General features: G+C 33.0%; 1 protein-coding gene across 7 annotated transcripts in view; it reads right to left on the reverse strand.

The window, feature by feature from the left end:
• LOC126749121 (latrophilin Cirl-like) overlaps positions 1-21,365 on the reverse strand; it is a 278,424-nt gene that overhangs the window by 184,610 nt on the left and 72,449 nt on the right. The window contains exon 2 of one of the 7 annotated variants that reach the window (XM_050458769.1): positions 15,487-15,521. The exons of the other annotated variants lie outside the window; for them this stretch is intronic. The gene's annotated coding sequence lies outside the window, so the exon portion shown is untranslated. The remainder of the gene's footprint in view (positions 1-15,486; positions 15,522-21,365) is intronic. 7 annotated transcript variants of the gene reach the window in all.

The raw sequence follows: 21,365 nt of genomic DNA on the forward strand, positions 1-21,365 counted from the left end.
GCTTTAGAAAGATATATTGTAAAAAAGCCCGAGCAGGAAAATTAAATGAGAATTTTTCTAAGCGATTTTGTTTTAGCGATGATTGAGGTAAGTTTGTAAAGAAGGCAAATGGCTTTCCGTGAAGCTTATTGAATATAAAAAAAAGATTTTAATATACTAAAAATACGGCTTATACAGTGTCCGGCAAAATGATCTCCCACATTTTGATTTTTAATAAAAACGCCAATGTAAATGCTATTTATATTTTATTTTTATTAACTAAAAATATATGGTATGCCATTTTGTTTTTATTAAATTTTGAAAATTACAGAGTCCAAGTGGCGACCATTTCTTTCGACACACATTCGAAGCTGATTTCTGAAAGTTTCCATTATTCGAGCAGTAATTTGAGGCGATATTCCTGTAATTTCTTGGCATATTGCTGCTTTCAATTCGTCAATGGTTCGGGGATGATGTTGAAAAACCTTCCCTTTCAGGTAGCCCCAAAGGAAAAAGTCGCATGGGGCAAAATCGGGTGAACGCGCAGGCCACCCAACGTCTCCACGTAACGAAATTACGCGTGCTGGAAACATTTCCCTTAACAGGTCCATTGTCCTTCTTGCCGTATGAGCTGTAGCCCCATCCTGTTGAGACCACACATCCGGATGTTCAAGTTCCCTAAGTTTTGGTTCCAAAAAATTACGTAGCATGTCGACATATCGATCAGCAGTTACGGTAATCGTTTTGAAAAATATCATTGGAACATTCTCGGCGATTTTCTCAGTCCCGTTCACTAAGTTCTTGCACGATCATCATTTTGTATGGGTGAAACTTCAGATCGGTGTGTAAAATTCTTCTCACAGAACGATCTGACAAACGCAAAGCCGAGGCATGTTTAACAGCTGAACGTCTAGAAGATCGTTCAACTGCTTCTCTTACAGCTGCAATGTTTTCAGGTGTCCGGACACGTCAGGGTCTACCAGTTGATTTTCTTTTCAAGGCTGAACCTGTAGCTCTAAAATTTGAAACCCACAACAGTATTGTTTTGCGATCTGGAACTGGATCATGTCTACGAAGCGCGAAATGAGTACGAAAATTTCTTTGTGTCGTAATCACAGATTCGTTAATTTTGAAAAATGTTTTGATAACGAAGGCACGATGCTCGCCCGTCCAGTTCATGGCGACAACAGAAATGGCAAGGCGCGCGCAGGCAACCGACTACGCTAAGCTGGCTCCCTCTTTAGTGATTCGGGCTCAGTGGCGGCGCAAAATGTGGGAGATCATTTTGCCGGACCCTGTATTTAGATTTATGTACAGTTGGAGCCGACGACGATTAGGAAACAATTGACAAAAAAGTTGAGTATGGCAAATTGAGCTTTAACCTTTATCTACATTATTAGACCGATATTCTAAAAAATAATAATAGAAAAATCGAGAACTGGCGAAATTCGTACTATAAGACTGTAGTTCCTCACCTGTTTGGCATGTTGTTTTCTGTGCAATTGTCATGGCACCATAGGCTTAGTGATCATCAGCATGATTTTTCTCATGGTAGATCTACAGTCACTAACCTGTTGACTTTTATAATTTGATTGGTAATTTGAGAGGTCTGTACAGGTCGATAGTGTGTATACAGACTTCTCAAAGGCCTTTGATAGGATTGCTCCCAATCATCTGAGGCTATGGATCTTGGTAAGACTTTAGTCATAGTTTTTTGATTGGTCACACGGTTGATCAGGATAAATAATTATATTTCTAGTGATATTGAAGTATTTTCAGGCGTGCCTCAAGGTTCGTATATTATTCTTTTTTAACTTGTTCAAAAGAGATTTGAGTGATGTAATTGTTCATTTAATGCTTTTGACTGCATAAAGCCATCAAGTCAAGTCATATCTTGATGTTGAGCTACTTACAATTGGATTTAATTAGTGTTGCTTAGTGGTGTAATAGCAATAGCCTGGAACTGCGTGTATAGAAGTTGGTATATCTTACGTCTGTTCGTTCTAATAAAATTATTATTTATCAATACACAATTGACAATAACGACCTCAGGTCAGTTTATGTGTTCTGTTTGATACAACGCTAACTTTTTACCGTACATTTTGGATAGTATTAACAGAAGTGTGCGTAGTCTTGATTTTATCAATAAAAATAGTGTACATCTTTCACCTTAGTGCTTCAAATTATTTTATTGCTCTTTGGTGCATTCCTTGATTGAGTATGCGTCTGTAATTTGGTCTTATTATGATCTTATTATGATTTTCTTATTGAAAGCCTTAAGGCTGTACAGAGAAGCGTCTTAGGATCCCTTGCTTATAGAGCTGAAGACTATAATGCTATAGGTCTAGTTTAATATCCCTAATCTTGAAGTCAGACAATAATATTCTAATGCCTTAACATTTCATAGGATCTTGAATGGTTTATATCATTGTCCTACTATCCTAGAAGCAATTCTTTTTAACACCTATCAAAGAAGGGTCCCTTACGTTTCGCTTATACTTTTATTCGGCCAACTATGGGTTTTTTCTCTACTTACTAGGACTTTGCGTTACTTTAATGAAAATAGTTTCAATTCATTTTCCAGCAGCTTACGGTCATTTAAATAACAAATTGTTAATCTTGGACTTTAACCTACGTTCCCTGTATAGTGTTAAGTTTTTAGCTTTGTTAATGATTGTTTTTCTGAGGTTTTATATTGGAATATTTTTTTCGTAGTTCTAGTGTTATATTGCGGAGGGTTGTTGGGTGGGGTCAGAAATAAAACAGAAAACTGTTTACCTAAATGTCGACGTTTCGACTTATTATATGAAGTCATCCTCAGGACACTAAGTCGAGATTTTTTTAGTTATAATTAAAATACATTTATAATAGGAGCGTAGAATCATTTTTAAAATGTGTTAAATTGTAGGTGTTATTGTGGGCAAATTAGAATCAACAATTATATAATTCTAGTGTTATATTTGTATTATTATATTATCTTTTTTTTTTTGGAAACGGGCTCCGCCATATATTGAAATAAATAAATAAATAAATTGATAGAGTAAATAAAAGAATAAAGATAAATTTTAATATCCATCATTATTTCCATAGATGTATGTAAATTAACTATGCCTAAAGTATGAAAGTAAGAGTGAAAAAAATGACTCAACAGACTCTATGAATTGAATTTGATATTTTTACAAATATTAACAAAAAAAAATAATATAAAGAACAGATAGGAACAACTTCTCTCCACGATGGTCTTTATAGATGTAGGTTAATCCTGCCTAAAGTATAATTGGCTGATCTTAGTCGCGTGGTATCGGTGACCATAGGTCTAAGCAAGTGCGGACTGAGGTGATCATAAAGTGAAAATACTGAAAAAAAAATTCAATCTCAAGTCACCCTATAAATTGAGTCTGATATTCTTCCAAATATTTGCAACCAAGAGGAGAAAAAAAAGTAAATGGCCACTAAAAAAAAAGTCCTATAATTCGAACCATCAGCAGAAGCAATTTAAAGAGGTTTCTCTTAATGATATGTCAAAATGTTCCCTGCTTAAATTAGGCCTAATCAAGAGCATCATTTACATTGGCAACGATGCGATGCCGATGTAAACAATTGTATGTCATTCGCGTCCCACAACGAGTTCTTGTTCTTTTGTATTCGTCTTCATATCGGCTGCGACTTTGGCTTTTTTTCTGTCTCGTTATTCAAAATATTGCCCTTTCAGATGAAAGACGTATATATATATTTTTATTTTTTTTTTATTCAGCGAGCTCATTTTTAGAGGATCAAAGCTGCGTACGGTCGATTTCATTTTGTCAGTATACTTTAGCTTTTGCATCTCTGCGAACTGAAAAGTAAAATGTTGTCGCTAACAAGCATATGAGGGTTCAGAATAATAGCGTTTTGATAGATTCTCCCGTATTTTATTAAGTTCACTGATTGGGAACATTCAGACATAAAAATGGGATCTTATCAAAGTAGAAATACATTTTTTTTAATAGCCTGCTTGTAAGGTAAAAATGCAGTAGTAGTAATCGTTTATTTGGAAAAATAGCATTAATACAAAATTTGATAACAAGAAAAATCTTAAGTATAAGTCCTCAATTAAACCAAATTTAATAGGTAATAAAAAACTAAAAGCAACAAAGCCTACACACGAAACTACAGAATCTTAATCGTCATACCACCATCAAAAGTCGACACAGATCTGTATTGTAACTAAGATAATAACTATTATAAACTATTGCATCACCAATAAATGTTTTTTTAAAGATCCCAATTTTAAGTCATTTGGCATCATGTTCTAGAGACCCTTGTCGTACAGACTAAAAGGGTTGAAGACATTCCGCAGAATATTGAAAGGCTAGAATTAACATTGCCGTGGAACTATAGGCAGTTTGTTTGCTTGCAACATCTCTGATGTCATAATTTCAAATGCTTATGTAGAAATGGCAAAAAAATACACTTTATAATATCATAAAAAATTGACACTTATTTGGACAGGCGCAAAATAATACTATTACTCTTTAATAAAATATGAACCTTTTTTTTCATAAAATAGGATAAGATACTCTATAAAGAAGTCAACATTCAAAGTCAAATGAAGGTAGATAACGTTCCTTTATTAGATAAAAAGGCAACAACATCGCAACGCCGCTCGATCGCCAATGATCTTTACCAGTGACGTCGTCAAAAAAATATTTACATGATAAATATTTATTATTAATAGATTATGCTTTAAATTATAAATAATGTTACCGTTTGAAAACTCTTTATGCGTTTTTTAACGTAATTTATTAGAGTAAAGGTACTTATCTAATAAAAAGCATTTTTATGGAAATTAAATATTTTATAATTTGGTGATAGTAAAGATTTCTTAATAAGTTTTTATTTTTCTAGGTTTATGACCGCCGTTTGTCAAGTTGACATCAGCTTTTGCCTGTGATGTTGCCATTTCAAATTTTTTTGGAAGCTGTTTTAGGAATAAGAATGTGCACATGTTGAACTCAAACATAGTTGTTGTTTACTAATTCTAGCCTTTCAATCTTCTAAGAGATATTCCCATACTGTTTGCATAAAAGTTGTGCTATTGCCTTTTTATTATTTCTTTTTAGGAAATCCCGAAAATATGGAGGTAGAAGAGCATGTTAAACATGGTTCTTTATCCAGTCAGTATAAGGATTTCAACATATATAAACTATATAATATGTATAGAAAATTTAAAGGTTTTATTCAATAATGCTTAGCCTCTATTTCTTCTCACTTCCACCAACCTTTTGGGCATTGACCTAATTAAATTGTCAATATAGGACGTGTCAATGGATATCCAGCATGCCTTCAAAACTTCAAAAAGTTCTTGTTTATTTTTGAAATTTTTACATCGGATGTGACGATAAATGTAATCCCAAATGTTCTCGATTGGATTTAGGTCCGGTGACTATAACATTAATTTTTTCTTGGGTCAACCATTGCTTAACGACCTTGGATGCGTGTTTCGGATCGTTATCATGTTGAAAGTAGTGGTTGAGTGGCATAACTTCATCAGCGTAAGGTACCATAACATCCTGCAGTATGTCTTTATACATGAAACGATCCATCGTGCCTTCTATCAAGAGTAGTGGACCCATCCCATAGCCCGAAAAACACCCTCACACCATCAAGGAACCACCTCCATGCTTTGGTTGGTACCTTTGGTTCACAGGACGCCTAACATATCTTTTGCCATCCGAATTAATCAAATTGAACTTTGATTCATCACTAAAAATAACCTTTTTCCATTCGGAGATTGTCCAGTGACTATGTTCTCGAGCAAAGCTCAATCGCGCCCGTACGTTTTTTAAACTTAGCAGTGGTTTCTTTGCAGGGCGTCTTGTTTTTAAATTACTATATTGAAGTCTCCTTCTAATGGTACGACAACTAACTGAACCCACACCTTCTTCTTCCAAATGCAGGTTGATTTCTTTTGAAGTTGCGAATGGGTCAAATTTTGCTTTTTTCAAAATTAATTTGTCAACACGACTAGTGGTCTTCTTTGGTCGGCCAGTTTTTTTAGAGGAACAACACTTCCACGGAGATTAAATTTTTTTATTATTTGACTTACTGTTGCCCTAAAAAGAGCCAGATGAGAATTGGAGTCTCATATGCCAGGCAGTGTTGCTATATGAGGTAATTGCTTTTTTTCCTATGCAAACGAAATATTATTTGTGTCTGCAAAAATACATTTTCATATGGTGCCTTACATTTGAATATAATTACTAAATTGTAAAAGCCTTTTGAAAACGAATAAACTAAAACATTAGTTTTCCTCAAAAGCCTTTCCCAACTGAAACGAAATTTAATTTAAATATTTTGAAAAGCATGTCGCATCGCTTACTTAGAACGTCAGAAACAGCAGCCGACAAAAGCTTCTAGATATAATAATAATAATAATGATCAGGATGAAAATATTGATGGCAAAATAAACCCGCGGGCTTTTCGAAAATCCTCAGCAAAATCAACAAGGAAGGGATGAAAGAAAAACTGTCCTTTTAAAATTATGCTAAAATTCCAAATATCGGTGACAAAATGGAATTCCCTCCCCGGTATTTTGAGACCTGCGACCTTTTTGATATTCACCCTGTTAAGTCAGTTTAAAATAAACCTGTATACAAAACGGAATAAATTCGCTAGGGGATTTTCAAATTCTCGAGGAGTTTAGTTTGTTAAATTGCTTGCTTGCGCAAGTTACACCAACTTCGCCTCTATTTAGTTTGCTTTGTGAAGGGCAACCTTATTCAACTACGTGTGTACTCTACGTCCTTGCAATAGAAGGTGAAAATATTAAACAATATTGTGTATGTTAAACCTTGTTGTATAATTTTAAATACAGGCAGTTAAATATGCAGGCACTTTTAGCACATTCTCCTTTGAAGGTAGCACAAAGGACTAAAGACATTTTCTTTTAAACTATAATAAACCATATTTACACGCAAAAACAGGATCAGGAGGTTTTATTAAATTAGTCGCTTTTATACTGAGAGGCATAAAATAGTAATGGTAAATGGACATTAGTGAATCACCACTTTCTCAAATTACAGTATTTCATAAGATATGATCTTTTATAAATTTATTATTTATTATCCTCCTTCTTAATTTTATGAAAATAAATAGTCATCTTAACACGTGCTCACAAGTTCACACCCAAAAAAATGGTCCTATTAAAGTTTTCGATAGGACCTACTCAATTGTATTAAGATGGCGAAAATCATCTAATTGAAAAACACATTATGGTCAACACATAATTTATAAATTACAATAATCAAATAGTTCGATTGAGTTTATTTCGTTTACGGTTAACGATAATATTCTATTAGGGTCATAAAATAGGAACGATAAAAGTCGTTTGATTATAACTAGAGAAATAGACCGATGATTATGGTTTCCTAAAACTTCGATTGCAGCCAGAGAACCACTGCTTTAAATTGTTTCCACAATTAATCTGCGTATCCCATAATGCACCTAGGCAGTGTTGTTAATATAGAATCTTTGGCGAGACGACATTACGTAATCACATTTAGTTATCTATAAAGAGAATTCCTAAGGGAATAAATTGGCGACTTAGAAATTTAAAAAAGCGGCACTACTGTAGACAATGGGTATGCAGAAGGGGGAACGGTCCCGCACTAACTCCGTAAGATTTTGTTTCTCGAAATATAAGTTTGTTTTTTATGGCGACATACTAACTACAATTAAGATATAAGTATAATAATTTTATAGCTTATAGGATTTACTATATTAATGGCTGTGCTAGCGATTTTTAACCAATACTTAGACAAAGACATAATATACCAAACGTGGCCTGTTGTGTCAAATGGGGTTCTGAAGGAAAACAAAGATCGAAAAATCGAGCTGCAACAGTTTGATTACCAGGGTAAGTTTTTATACCATTGTTGCAATTAATGCGTTTTGCATTAATTGTCAAATAGTTGTATATCCTAACATATTATTTATTGTGATATCTATAAGTTGTAAAAGTATTTTTGGTAAATTTTGAATCACCAAAAAATTATTTATTACACGAATATCGTTTGCAAAAATGTTCTCAAATTTTACTTTTAAAATATAACGAACTCTATTTTTTTTAAGACATCTAAATTTATAATTACATTGTAATTACAAATATATTATATGAATAATACTGATAGTAACTTTACTTATGCATATTTTTCTTCTATTTTGGGCCTTTGACGAGCCTTATATTACTAAACAAAATTTTGAGAAACATGACAAGGTCATATACAAAAGGTCACCCTATTAGTATAATATAGTTTAACATTTTTAAGACTTAAAAGTTTTCGTTCTTTTTTGAGTATTTGTTTGACACTTTTAATTTAAATAAACTTATATAATTGTTACATATTATTGTCTTTTTATACATCTAATTATCCTTCCCTAAACAAATAGTCATAGTTTTAATAAAATTTATGTTAATATTCATATATGGTGATAAAGGAAAGTTTTTCATGAAATATTTTGAAAAAAAATATCGAAACAGAGAAAAGTTCTGAACATCATTAAATTATTAAAATTTATTCACAGACATACATTTAATAATTTATAAAAAAAAACAAAAATTATATTTTTAATTTGAAAGTGTATAATATACACAGAGATATTGCCTCTTTATTCTTATAGGACGATTTATAACTTGCAATACCATTTAGAAATAATTTCATGGAATTATTAGGAAATTCTCATTAAATTTTTTCTGAGATATTGAAGGCTATATATTCTAATAATAAAGCGATTTTTTTTCTAATAATAATAATAAGGGATTTGATTATTACAATCAAAGAGTTTTGTTGTAATAATCTAAGTTTTTTATTGTGATAAACGAGCAGTTCGATTGCCATAATCAAAGTTTTTGTTAATGGTTATTAATCAATATTATACCTAAAATATATCTATTCGATTGTAGTAATCCATTTACCTATTTTGTGATTAAAAAAACATCTGTTAGCTCCAATTGGACCACTTTCATTGCGACAATCAGATTATTTCATTGGCGCCTATTTACCCTAAGTTTTTGATTGGGTTAATCGATCATTCTTTAACCGTTAACGAAGTTTTTTCTTGGTGCATAAGCTTCGTAATCAGCAAACTTTTTTAGACTTTATTTAGCTTCCATTTTAAACTGCTTGACCGTCCTAGTCAGAACTGCAAAAGAATTTTATACATAATTTGAACATTCTATTGATATGCCAAATTTGCATCATCGGTTCATTTTATGGTCGTTATTACAGTTGCTATTATCTCCATCAGATCAGCTGCGACTTGGTCACATATCGTCAGCTGGTTAAGAAAAATACATCAAAATCAAGACTGGCATTTATCAGGGATATTTGCCTTCACCTCACCTGTTCTGTATGTGAAGACAAAAAATAAACCACCTGCTATACATTGATGACCAAAAATTAATAGCGAAGAAGAAAAGGAGCTAACCTACCAACCAAAAAAAAGTTCAAGAAAGAATTCAGTAAAGAAATGCGCGCACGCGACGTTCAAGAAGGGAAAACTGCCAATAAAGAAAATGTTAAATTAGATAGAAACACAAGCATTAAGGCATGGGTTATAAGTACCTAGGAAATTAGTAAAAATAATGGAAAGCAAGCAAAAAGTGTACTACAAAAAAAACAAGACCTGACTGACCTGAACAAGATATCCACAATCCCAGAGAAATGAGAATCCATGGACATTGACACAGAAAAAGCAGAAATAAATACAAAGGAAACATGGAACATGAAACAAATACCATGATCACAGCTTACCAGTATCAGGACATGGCTGCGAACTATGTGAAGAAGAAACTAATGCACCTCGATAGTGACCCCAAATCTACGAGTACATTCAAAAACTATTCAATAGCGAGATGCGCCATCTTGGCGAAAAAGATCTACCTGGAACGCCACTGACACATCTGCTGAGAACTCGGCATTCTTGTCCATGAGAAGTGGTTCAAACATTACAATGATCCAGTTGTTGATACCTTGACATTGCGTTAATATCAGACATTTGACTGAAAGAAGCTAAAAACATCTACTAAAATAGATGTAAGGAACGAACGTACGTAAGGAATCTCCAAACCAAGATCTAACGTCTGCAGAACCTGAAAGCACTCATAATTTTCCGAAAGCCTATGGATGCTACTCAAGAACATCACCTATTCCTAATGTATTTATTTCTGTAATGTTTTTTTTTCATTAGTTATAGACAACTAAATTTTATAGTCCTAGAGAGTCCTATAGAGATCGAAACGTTAACAAAATATAAATACATGTTTGTCTAAGAGTGTAATTAATTTCTGTCAGAAATAGTTCCATCGTTGAAACAACAATAAATACTGTAGTTGAATCAATAAAGTAAGGCACAAGGGAGATAATTAATGCATTGAGCAGACAAATACATAGGCAATTTTGATATTTAGATATGTTTATATTTAAGGGTGAGTTCAAGTTACTTTAAATGTTTTCAATATTGACTTAAGTGTTTTCTAAAATTGCCTCTAATAAGCTCAAAGTTACATATAAAAGTTTTTAAGGCTTTTTAACTAAATACTACAGAAAATGTTAAATTTATTAGCCTTGTGTTAATATTTAGTCAGCTTAGTATTTCCGTCCAATAAACCTAAGCCGCCCTTTAGTTGTGATAAAAAACGTGTTATCTGGACATGTATTTATAATACTAAATTTTTATTTTGCATCTAAAGTATTTTACTAATTATAGGTTTTTTTTTTCTGTAATGGGAATCAAAAAAGCTTGTTTAAAGTACGTTGCATAAGCAAGATATCGTACAAAAGTAGGAAAACAATAAACAGGTTAAAGCACATAATGTATATAAAATAAGAAGCTTACTTACTTTATTAAAACTTTCCTATAACTTTACAAAATACCCTTTTTGTAAGGTTTTCTTCTTAAAAAAAACCGTGGGTTAAAATACTACTGTTATCTTCAGAAAAGTCCTAAACAAGAAGTTATGGTTATTTAAAGTAGGGTATATTTTTATGACCACAGACAGACACCTAAACAACCGAAAGCACCTAAAATCTGGGCTCAAGAGGCCTTTAATAAACATCTTCTGACCCTTATCACAGTAAAAAACAAAAATGTTTTCGCTTGTTTAAGGAAAAAAACCGTATTATACTCTGTTCCCTAACATAAAAATTTAGTGTACCAATATCTCCAGCTCCAGCCCCGAGAGCCCCAAAAAGAAAATGTTATTTATAGGATCGATCATTAAGTTTGGAACAAAACAGGCTTTATTTCATTTTTCCCTAATAAAACCTTCTTTAACGATGCCGATAACGATTAGCCGAAAATATCAAGAGCAGAAGAACTAATCCGCCAGTCTAAGGCCGATTCGTAAACTAACCTGGCATAAAATCTAATTTATCTTCCTTCTCCTCGTTCTGATGTTCCTTCAAATATCTGAAATCTATTTTTTATTCCCTCATTTATATCTATATATATGAAAGCAATCTCTTTACGAATACTTCTCCAACTTCTAACCTTATTTAACAGGCTTTTTTTGCCAAAAGAAATGGCGTTTTTAGGTGTTGTTTGATGAACACTATTTGCTTTATTGTGTTAAACAACCACTTATTTTCTCTTTTTGCTGTTTAACTTCTATAATTCGTAAGAACTATATTTTATTTCATAAATGAATAGAAGGTAAGTTGTGAAATACTCACATCCAGAATAAAGTGAAAATATTTGCAAGAATTTTTATAGACAAGTAATAAGTTAATTAATAATGTGTTTGGCACCCCGCAGCTGAATACACTCCTGTATGACAAAATCAGTGATCGATGTCTGGTTGTGACACTCCATTCTAAGCAACTCGAACTTCGTGGATTAGCTGTACCAGAGTCTGGAATGGATAGTGGAAAATGGTAAGTCTCCTCCCCATCATATCCCACGCATGTTTAATGGGATTTGAGTCCGGTAAACGAGGTAGCCAAAACAGTAACGCATGCTTCTTGAAGAATGTCCGTAGCATGACCAGCAATATGGGGAACGTGTGGACAGCCCTCTAGATCTACTCTAGACTCTCCTACGGTCATCGTACATACGTAGACAGAATCACGATTCATCGCTGAAGAAAACATTATGCCTTTCTGCCTCCCAATATTGCCGTTCTCTGCTCCAGTTCAAACGTTGACGATAGTAGTCAGAAGTCAGCGTCAACGGTATGAATAAAGTCCAAAGACTCAAATGCAACGATAGTCTATACGCCTAGTAACAGGTCTACCTTCTTCTCCAAACCGTTAATTAGACAAGCCAACATCTCGATGACCAATAATTCTACTCCTGTCAGAATCGCTAACATGGTGACGTCTTCGAACTGGAGGCATGTTGGTATGCTTTATATGCGTCCAGTTCGAAGACATAAGACAAAGATAAAACGTTGTCGTTGTTATCAAAAAATCGAGTTGAACACTTTCTTTCTTTGAATATAATATTTTAAAAGCATTAAGCTTTTTTTGAGCTACGCGTCCCGTGATTGAATTATGAGAAGAGCTGCTATCTAATATCCATCCAGCTCATACGATTAGTTTCCCCTTCCTTTCTTTTTGACTTGGAAATAATTCTGTAATGAGTAAAAGAGACAATATCTTAGTCTATAAGTAAAGGCCAGTCAAAACTTAAGACAAAAGTTTTAAAGATCTAAAGAAATCAAGAAGAAGATCCAAACGGTATAGAAAAATATTCGGTGGAGCGAGATGCCACATACAAGGACATTTGTGAAGAGAGATAAGGATGGCTTATATTTATTTTTATAAACACGCTCTTGATCAGTAAGAAATCTATAATGTACTTGCAAAATTGACATTGAGCTCTTTCTGATCTAAAATTATGATACGTATAATCATAGGCAAAGACAAAATACAGTATTTTAATATCATTAAAGTTTCTGGTAAAACCTTTAATGAATCTTACTAACTAATTTGTTTATAATGCAATTGATGTATGCAATAAACTCTAAATTGGAGTCTAAAGGCAGTCCCAGATCCTTAATAATAAATGCGATTAGTTGAATGTCTTATTCTGGAAAGCTTAATAGCATTACATTTGGAGATGCTTAGGTATATACGATTAGAGCGGCACCAAAGTGCCAGATTATGGAGATTCCCTTATAGTACATGACATGCAACAGCTTATGGTCATCAACAGAGAGGAAGAAGTGACCGTGGTTAAAACAGTGTTTGATGTCACTGATGAAAAAATTAAGTTCAGTTTAAATTATCAATTGAGTGAAAAGTGTTCCTGAGTGATTTGAAAACATAATTATTTAAAAAAACTAGGACGAAGCCGCTTCTGCTGCTGGAAGTGGTGCAGTTATATTGATGGAATTACAAGTATTAACATTTATTCAAAATTTAACCATATTTTTAAATTTACCTCTAAAACACTTTAATAAGAAAAGTAGTTTCTAAGATTACAGTATCAAAATCTCTCTCCAGTGGCTCCATGATTGCAAGGACCGTGATTTCCTGCTATACGTTTGACTAGCTGTTTCCATTTTGTTCGGTCTTCTACATCTCCAAAAGCTTAAGAAAATGAGCGGGCCCTATTTTGTTGTACTTGATCTGTCCACCTAGTCGGAAATCTACCTCTTGCTCTTTTACCCGGAACATTCCCATATATAATTATAATAAGTCTCTCTAAATGATCTGCACCTCGGCGGGCTATATAACCAAAAAACTGAAAAATCCGTTGCAGGCAGATTAATGATAATCTGGTTTTTTGCAATTCATTTAAAATAGAAACGTTAGTGGGATGTGCTGGAATACCTTGGACAGCACGTCCAAGGTATTCGCAAAATTCGCTTTCAATACCACATTTCAAAGGAGTGTCAATTTTCTAACGGTCAGAAGCACGAAGAGTCCATGCTTCAGCATATTTTAAAAGATAGAGAAGACGAGAGCTTTAACAAGTCCCATTTTTATATTTTGGGAGATCGTGCGATGTTTTCATATTTTGGTTAGCTGGCTCATGACGCTTTTTGCCATGATTTGTACTTCTGCCTTGTAGTTTCCATTGCTGCTTAAAAAACTCTCTACTAGGTCATGTTGGTTTAGAAGATCAGTCAACTGTAAAGTGTTACATATATCGACCATCAGTAGTTTAGTCTTTTTTTAATTAAATTTTAACCCGACTTTCTTGCGGTCTTGTTCCACTCATCTGAGAAGTTCTAATATTTCCTCTTCTGTCGCTGCTATGAGGGTGGTCGTTAGCAAATCTTAAGGAAATGATTTTTTCTCGGCTATTGTTATACCTCTAGACCATCCATCTAAAAACTTTTTCATGGTAAAAAGGTCGGGTGCAAACACACAGTCTTGACTGACTCCTCGTTCCATTATTATAAGAGATATCAGATGGACAAGAGCTCCCATATTTATCAAGATGGATTGACGCTTAACCCAGTAGATACAATCAAATGCCTTTTGATAATCAACGGGTACTTACTATTCTATAGATTTTTCAAAAAGCTGTCTCAGGTTTAGTATCTGTTCCCTAATTTCTTTTCCTTTTACAAATCCTGCCTATTTTTGGGTTATTTGGCGGTCTAAATAGGCTTTTAGTCTAGTTTTTAAAGGTGTTAAAGTCTTCTGACTTTGCTGACGTGAGAAATTAGTGACAGTGTTCGGTAATTCTCGGATCTTGTATATTGAAAGTATAAGAGTTCTATATGGCCGTACAGATAGAGTGAACATTTTGTACGCTCCCTTTATCCAATATTTAATAAAGTTCTTCTGGTATGGCATCGATTCATGGGGATTTGTTTTTCTTAAACGATTGAATCGCTTCCTTTACTTCGAAAAATAGTATCCCTGGTTCTCTGGGATAATTACTTGGCCATAAATTCTCTGTTGGAGTCTGTTTGTTCCTGTACAGATCTGCACAGTAGGTCCTCCACGATTCAAAGATCTCATCGATATCAGTTTTTAGTTCAAAACAGACCAGTTCTATGGTATAAACACTCTTGTTAGCTGTTTTAGTTTGTTAAATAACTCTCTCTCTCTAGGGTCATTTCTGTTTCCATGTTCTTCAATTTCTTTACATATATTGGCGATGTATTTCTTTGTGACTTTGTCCTTATTTAAATTGAAAACTTTTAAACACCTCTGCCGATTTTAATGACACTTGTATGGAAAATAATGCAGTTATAAAATTAAAATTAAAAAATACACGTCTTCAAAAAAAAAAAAATAGACGGATCATGTCTTCAATCTCTACAATTAAAAAAAATGTGGAAGTAATTTAAAAATGTATGAAAATAATTAAATAATAGTGTTTTAAAATACACCAGAATTTTCAATACATAATGACATATGTTGTAAATTTGATAGTTGCAACTACACTTTTATAACTATTTTTTCAGAAGAAAAAAACTTAGTGTTGAATTCAAAGGTACGTCGTTATAATTTTGTAAAAGCTTGTAAATAGAGCTATTTTGATTAAGTGACTTTGTTAACTTACGTGCCGGTGGAGATGATGCTTCCTAGTTTTCTTACCTAAAACAAAAACAAACCATTAGTTACTTTCAAAAATTTTAATAAATCCTCATATAATTGCTTTCATTATTAAACCGAGTAAGATAAAAAGTTTTTAAAAACTTCACATTATCCTGGGCCATAATAATTAATTGTTCTTTTCCAGGTAACGAATAAAAGTATACACGGCAACTGATTTTCAACATAGAAAATCTCATAAAACTGTCAGATTTAGGTTCTTTTATCCTTTTAATTTTAATTGAAGAAACGAGATTAAAATTCGCCAAGTCCATGTTAACTAGTGGGGCAAGGTATATGGCATAATAGTTTTTACGTCACTCGTGTACGCCGAACACAGTTATCCCTATTCGTCATTAAATTTGCATAGATTTAAATAGTGCCTACAGCGCACTTTTTAAATTAAATTTTAAAAGAAAATGAAACGCCCATTTGAAATACAAAGCGAATGCCAGGTAAGCGGGTAAGAAAAATAATCCGAGACTTGCCATTAATCCCGACAGGGTTAAATTATTTTCCACTTTAGTTTTTATTACTATTTGTAAGTTAAAACGGACAAAAGGAAAAAAATAAAATCGATAAAAAGTTGATTATAGTGTTTCACTTATCATTAGTATGTATGAAATGTTTATGGAAATATACTATGTATTAGGGTCACATAACCGCTATTACATATATAATTCATGTACTTAATAGGGTTTTGGGTAAATAATTTAATGTTTTGTACAGAGACAAATACTTGATTTTAGGATTAATTATGATAGTGGGTCGTGACATTATTTTGACATAATATCTAAAGATTCTGCCAATACAATTTTGGTGGAATATCGGTATTCCACTAGAGATCATCTAATCTGGTCCTTGAAATTCATGGATTGCCTGGAATTAGAAATAATCCCCTGTCCCTGGGTTTGTCTAGATGTGCTTTCGTCTTCAATGCTGAAAGCAAATTGCGTATTGACACATTCACAAGTGAACAACGATATTCCATTAAAGATACTCTGGCTTACATAATTCATGGGATCTCTTGCATAAAAAATTGCTCCCTATATGTGGTTGTAGATTTTTTCTCAAAGGTTTTGGCTAAGCTATAGATGGAAAATAGGGCCATTAAAAAATCGTTTTAGAAGGATTAATATTTAAGTTTATCAGATGCACTTTCATCTTCAATGCTAAGAGCAGATTGAAATAGCTGCTGTTCTGATTAAGATTTCTCATGCGGAACTTTTTAACACCAGATCCAGAGGTTCTGCTAGTAAAACATTGATGGACAGCAATACTTTATCAAAGATAGTCCTATGAATTCATGGAATCATTATTATCATCATTCGTAACTTTTTAACCCTTGGTCAGAATCGTATTTTATTTCCATGGCTTTTAGATCTGCAATTATGTTTCATTTTGGTTACACGATATACTCGAGTCTGGTTGCCGGTGTACATATTCTGCCCATTTTAACCGTCCGGCTTTATATAATGTATGATTGCTCATAGAGCTCAGTCATATCGTTGATTGTTCTTGGAGAGCACTTGTTCTTGGGTCTTTGCATGATCCAAAGATCTTACGCAAAACTTTTCGTTCTAAAATCTTTAGCTTGCGCTCGTTTTCCTTGGTAAGTATCGAACTTTTACTTCCGTACATAATCACTAATTGTATGACTTTTATATATTTTAATTTTTGAACCTCGGGAAAGATTGTTGCTGCTAATAACTTATTTTAGAGCGTGCATGCATTTCTACATTCACATTGAATTCTTATTTTGACTTCGTCAGATATACTATTTTCCTCGTTAATTATGACCCCTAGGTACCTAAGACTTGTTACCCTTTCGAAATTGCACTCTATTACCAAGATACATCTACAGAGTACCAGGAGTACTCTTCCTAAAGATCCCGATGGTCAATTCTGTCACTCTTCAAGGCAATATTGAATAATATCGGGATGAAAGAGCCGTTGACACATATAGAGAGAGTCCTAGCTATACCATTGCGTCCCATAGCATACCTCTTAGAATGCTATCGTATGCCGGTCTAAAATTAATAAGCAGTGATGAATCACCTTATTAAATTCATTTATGGAATGTGTGTGAAATTTATCAAAGGTTTTGGCTAAGTTATATATTTAATAACAAGAGAACTAAAAAATGGTACTAAACAGATTTATATACAATTTCCTCAGATGTACTTTCATCTTCACTGCTAAGAGTAAGGTCACTGGTTTTTTGATTAGGATTTGGGGAACTCTTGAATACCAGATCCAGAAATTCTGCTAGTAAAACTTCAGTGAACAATGATGTTTTACTATAGCTTAAACAACTGCTGACGACTGAAAGATGGTTCCAGAAACTTTACATATATTAAGTATTTCTAAAAACCCTTAGAACATTGAAAGACTAGAATTATTAAACAACAATTTTGTTTGAGTTCAACATGTGTACAAGGGCAAGGAACACCCCCTTATTTACATACTCATCGATTCTCTGTTGCCAAGTTTACACACGTTTTCAAAACAGGAAATGTTCAGCTATATATCAACAGATATAATAATGTTAATTTATCTTATAGGTGGTAGATTTTGGAATAAAAATAAAATGTAGAAATAGATATATCATATTCTAAGCGCAAAAATAAGATCTTCAAAGCAAAAAAAAATTATTAGTGGTTTAGTAATAAGAATTACTAAACCACTAATAATTTTATTATTTATGACATCAGTAATATTAATATTACTGATGTCATCTTGTCAAACGGCTTTGTGTTTACATGCGGCATTTGTGAAGTTTTGCGTTTTCTAGTTTTTGGTTGAAAAAGAAAAGAGGTTTCATTTCAGTGGATTTATAAACTGTTACGATGGTAAAAACTTGTGCCGTTTGTACCACTCAACACAAAAAAGGCGATTAAAGCCGATGTTTTTACAAGTAAATACCGATGCTGTCATAACATCATAATACTGTCATCCTTAACGTAGAATAATAAAAAAGGAATCTAAATACAATCATAATAATACCGTTCTAAGTAAGTCTAGATACATATCTGTACTCTAGTTTATGAACAGTAATATTGTTTATAATTTAAAGCATAATCTATTATTAATAAATACTTATCATGCAAACATTTTTTGACGACGTCACTGGTAAAGATTCCTGGTGTTGGTGGAATGAACAATGCGATCAAGCGGCGTTGCGATATTGTGGCCTTTTTCTCTAATATACGTTATCTACATTCATTTGACTTTAAATATTGACTTCTTTATAGAGTATCTTATCATATTTTATTAAAGAGGCACAGTAGTATTATTTTGTGCCTGTCAAAATAAGTGACAAATTTTAATAATAATATGGGGTGTTTTTTGCCATTTCTACATAAGCATTTGGCATCATTGTATCAGAGATGTTGCAAGCAAATAAACTGTCCATATAGTTCCACGGCAGTGCTAATTCTAGCCTTTCAATGTTCTGAGATAAAACTGTTTTAAATTTAAAAAGATGTTTATTCTTGATATACAAGGACAGCGTCACAAAGATTTAATTAGTTCCTTGAAATACCACCGTCGCCTTCTGTGTCACATCATCTTCACCCCTCAGACAGGCCGGGGGCTTACTATAACGACCCTTAGGCCCAAGAGATTAATTTTAGAATATTTATTTACACGAATATATCCGTAATGCAATTTCTTATACAAAAAATACTATTGAAAATTGTAAGTGAACAGTGCCTTTTGTGTTTAATGAAACCACAAAGCAATTATTGTAAAAAAGTGTTTTTCTTTTTAAAAATTCATATTGTTTATATGCTAAAGAATGAACGTTCATAAACTTGTCAGTTTATTTTAAAATTCCAAAGTTCATCAGAGATGCGAGAAAAGTTTTATATAAATGCATTTTTCGTGTCGCATGTTTTTCAACATTATGGCATCAGCGAGCGCACATTTTTCCTTTGTTATTGCAAAAAAATGAAAGAAATTTTAATAATAGTTATAATAATGGCGTTGGCGCGGTTTTTTAAATCAATGTTGATTCATTTTAGTCAAAAGCATGTTGAGCTTACGACTCAAATACCGTTATATTTTTGTATTTACGGTTGTCAATTTAATTAATTATTGAAATACGTGCATTTATTGTACTGCATTTCCTCGGTATTTGCTCGGACTGCCGTGGCCGTTACAATCAATTCCAGTACTCTGAGTTTATTCTATAATTTATTAAAAGCTCAGACAAGAAGTTTAATTATAGGTATTATAGGCAGTACAACAATTATTGGAGGAAACAAACAGGCCTTCTTATTGAACGCTACCTCCAGCCATGAAACATATTAACCGAGTAGTACTTATTATTAATTAAATGCCCGTAAGGCTTTATAGCTTCTTTTATAGTCAAAAAACTGATATTACATGAAGCAAGTCGTTCAAAGTAGTTATTGTTTGTTATTCCTACTACCATAAAGGAATCTACATAAAGGTGCAGGTACTATAATCATTACATTAACTAATAAGAGAACCTTCCTTTCGAATCGCTGATAGTTTCAAAGTAGTAGTACTCTTTACCAGTTTAGTGCTATTCATTTTACATATATTTCTCGCCTTAACCATTTAGATAATTTCCAGGGCTTAGTAATCTTTTACATTAATCTTAACGTGCATTATTTAATTTGTTTTTAATAGAATGCAACTAATGGCCCTCATTTCTGAGATCAGCTTTTAATTTTAGACATATTTTTTCCACTGGTAATTAAAAAAAAATAATGCAAATGCTTTTAAAAGCCTATAGTATCCGCAATATGATTAAGTGTTGCGCAGCACTTGCTATTACGACAAATTTTTGTCAAAAGCGTAATTGATTTTTGTTTGTTATTGTCACTTAATAATTTACATGGAAAGATAAAGAAAAATACAAAACAAAACTATAAATATTGGGCTAAGGCGAATCTACCAAAATTTGCTTTATGAACTAGATGAAAAGTAAACTATTTTGCCTTAGTCTTCTCTGATCTGGAAGGATTAGAGAACATACAGTAGTGTTTATTAACCTAAAATAAAATATATATCATGTGTATAACTAAAGAATATGTGTAGTTTGTATATTAGTAATTGCCCAGACAGTCACAAAAATCATAGATTTTTTAAAACCATCTTTACAAAAATCTTGAACCAGTTATCAACTTTGCTCCAAACATTTTTCTGATTCCAATTTTAACAACCCTGATAATAATACAACAACTTCTGCTAGCAGACTATAAACTCGAAGAGAATTCACTTCATCAAATGGATCCTTGAGTAACCCGCTGATTTTTTAAACAAAATCATTTTCAGTGATGAGGCCCATTTATATCTCAATGGTTTCGTCAATAGGCAAAACTGTCGCATTTGAGGCTTAGAAGATCCACGAATAATTCATTGGAAAGCAATACATCCAAAACGTGTCACTGTGCATTATGGTCTGACGGAAAAATTTGACCGTTTTTCTTCGAAAACGAAGAGGGTAATGCAGTAACGGTGAATGGCAAACGTTATTGTGCTAGATAAGATAACATAAAAATAAAGATAACACAGTTTCATCTAGACGACATGTGGTTTCAGCAGGACGGTGCTACATGTCATACCACCCGTGAAACATTGACGATCTTGCACGAATCTGCTCCTGTTCGTGTCATTTCCAGTCCATTTGGGGACCAGAATTGACCTCCACGTTCTTACGATTTAACGTCTTTAGACTTCTGGCTGTAAGGTTATCTGACGTCACATGTTTAGGCCTGCAACCATCGAAGCATAGAAAGTTGAAATCAGACGCTGTATCAATGAAATACCACTACATGTATGCAATAATGTAATTGAAAAATTCGTCAAGTATAC

The sequence above is a fragment of the Anthonomus grandis genome, chromosome 22, assembly GCF_022605725.1.
Source record: "Anthonomus grandis grandis chromosome 22, icAntGran1.3, whole genome shotgun sequence".
NCBI lineage: Eukaryota > Metazoa > Arthropoda > Insecta > Coleoptera > Curculionidae > Anthonomus > Anthonomus grandis.